The sequence below is a fragment of the Poromitra crassiceps genome (genome assembly GCF_964638095.1).
Source record: "Poromitra crassiceps genome assembly, chromosome: 3".
Lineage (NCBI taxonomy): Eukaryota > Metazoa > Chordata > Actinopteri > Beryciformes > Melamphaidae > Poromitra > Poromitra crassiceps.
The window spans coordinates 11,900,171-11,903,117 of record NC_139625.1 but is presented as its reverse complement, the minus strand read 5'-3'; the positions used below and the strand labels follow the sequence as shown (position 1 = coordinate 11,903,117).

The 2,947-nt window shown below is 45.3% G+C and overlaps 1 pseudogene across 1 annotated transcript; it reads right to left on the bottom strand.

Moving 5' to 3' along the window:
* Positions 1-339: 339 nt before the first annotated feature.
* LOC310772963 (protein RER1 pseudogene) lies at positions 340-1,002 on the bottom strand (annotated as a pseudogene). Its single transcript has one exon. The product of its transcript is annotated as a protein RER1 pseudogene (transcript).
* Positions 1,003-2,947: the final 1,945 nt, after the last annotated feature.

Genomic DNA, 2,947 nt, shown 5'->3' with positions numbered 1-2,947 from the left:
TTTTATTGCTTCAGTAAGTAATCAGATTACATAAGAGGAATTTGACTTGGTCTAAGTATGCAGCGTAGCGGTCACATCCATAGTCAGGAGACCAAAACAATACAAAAAGGCAATCACAGAAAAAGGCAAAAAAAAAGTTTGAGGCCCTTTTTCTTAAAAACATAGCATCTCACACAATATTTGGAGTAGCTCCAAAGTTAATTTAACGTTAAACGCGAATTGGTTTGAGGGGTCACTGTGTTCACCACGCGTGACTTCTCTGTTCATCAGTGTCATCGCCGGTGATGCCACAAAATCACTGACCAGTGAGTGATGCCATCGGTGATGTCGCCCGAGCGATTAAGACGCCATCGGTGGCGATGTCATCATCAGTGATATCACCGGTGCGACATCATCGGCAGCCTGGCCACTTTCTTTGGGTGACAAAAGCCTGTCTGCGTCTTCCTTGCCTTTGTACGTCCTCTTGCCATGTGTGAAGGGGAGGTATCTGTACTGGATCATATGCTTGATCTGCTTCTTCATGCTGAAGCAGAACAGCATGATGAAGTAGAGCACCAGTATGGGCCAGAACACTGGCACGTCGAAGGCTTCAAAGAACGTGCAGAGCATGGCGAGGACGATGCCGCTCGTGGCCGAGTGCCAGAATTTGAATTCCGGCAACCTCCTGATGAAAGGGCGGAACTCCTCGTTGCGCTTGGTAGGGAGGCCTGGGCCCTCGTCTTCATCCAGCAGTGAAGGGTCGTCTTTGGGTGAGAGGAAAGCGATGAACAGGTTGAGGTGGTAGATTCCCAAAGCATATGTGACTATATACCAGCCCTGTAACATGTATACTCTGATCAGGTAGACAGCACCCAGGAGCAGAGTGGCCGTCCATCTCAGGGCATAGTACGGTGTGGACCTGTCCAGCCATGACTGATAGACCTGTCCCAGCCATGTGCACAAGGCGGCGCCTGAAGATGGCTTCCCGTGGATCGATTCCCCGACACTGTCCCCTTCTGACATTACTAGTATGTATATAAGTACATTATACTACTTATAGCCTCTGCAGGGAAGGAGTTATGACATCACTGATGATGTCACAATGCCTATGACATCATCAGTGATCATGGATGGCCATGTGCAGATCTCAAATTGCACATGGGCATTGATGTATGTCTGGGGAGGGACATACTGTGCTTGTCTACTAACTGTATGATAGTGCTGTCATTGTTAGGTGAATGGAAAAAATGCTTATTGAACTTGCTTGATTAACCAATACTGTGTGGAGGGCCACATAATAGTATATTTTGAGAGACAAGACGGAGGAGGGCCACTTAAAATCGTTCCGCGGGCCGCAATTGGCCCCCGGACCGGACTTTGGACATGCCTGCTGTGCAGCAATTGTGATGTCGTCAGTGACAGTGATGTCATCAGTGATGTCACTTGAGCAATTGTAATGTCATCAGTTTGACATCATCTACGACCTTGTGATGTCATCAGTGATGATGTCATCTGTCTGGCCTATTGTGGGCAATATATTGATATTTGGCGATAGTGATCTGAGTAGATAATATCGTCTTAGATTTTGGATATATAGGGTTCTCGCATAAGTGTCGTTTTTTTCCTGGTTTTAAAGGCTGCATTACAGTTAAGTGATGCCATTTTCTGAACTATTCTATTATTTGCCTTTACCCACTTAGCCATTCTACCCACATTATTGATGATTATTTTATCAAAAATGTCATTGTGTAAATATTTAAGCACCAACTCACAACTGAACATTTAGACCACTTTGTAGAAAATACCAAGATGTATATATAGTGTCGCCAGCCAGCCTAAGAATAACAAGATATGATTTTTTTTTATCCATATCACCCTGCCCTAATTCTCTAATAGCCAATGGAGGGAGCCCACAATGTAGTGAAAGTGTGTGTGAGGCTGTTCTCTCTCGGGCTCTCGTCACAGCGTGTTGTTCAGCACGTGATCCAGCGGATGTTAAGCCTCGACCCCTCTGGACTTACTGTAAAAACCTCAACCTCTGGCTGGATGTCAGCATTTTCCCACGACCACAGCCCACAAACACACCAACAATCTCACTGACACCAAGCTCTCATGGCCATATTTTATCAGACCACGTTTTTTCAGCAGCTCAATTAAAGTACTTTTTCTAGCTGCACACAACCCTACATTATCATTTTATGTTGTGTGTGTGTGTGTGTGTGTGTGTGTGTGTGTGTGTGTGTGCGTGTGCGTGTGCGTGTGCGTGTGTGTGTGTGTGTGTGTGTGTTTTTTTTTTCTCCACCATGATTTGTGTGTCTATTGTGTGTTCCTATTCAAGTTGTTAATACATGAGGAGTATTACAGTATATATACAGTATGTAAGACTTTAGGTACACTTTATTTTGGGATAGTGCCTTACATTCTTATTTAATACAAGTGTATTTTCAGATCCAAACATATATCTATCTTCTTATACATAATAAAGTTGAAGTCTGTGTGTAGTGTCTGTGTGTATGTGTGTCTTTCATGCACGCCCACACAGCAGGATGGATTGGGCTGAAAGTTTGCATGGAGGTGGGAAGTCCTGGAACTAACTGGGAAGTGCTAGAAAATCCTGGAAACCACCTCACACCCACACCCCAGGTCAGATTGGGCTGAACATTTGCATGGCGATGGGTTATGATCCGGAGAAGGTCATGGGCACATCATCAAGTCCTGGAACCACCTGGAAAGGTCCTGGGAATTCCTGGAAACCACCTTATACACCCACACCCCAGGTCAGATTGGGCTGAATATTTGCATGGCGATGGGTTATGACGCGGGGACGGTCATAGGCAGGTTGTGTGTACTCCTGGAAAGCATCTGGACACCACCATCATTTCCGGCTAAGCAAAAGATGCAGTTGTATTGCTTTGTGCGTATTTAACCTGGGCAACACTGGGTCCATTGCTAGTTGACTCCCGTTTCG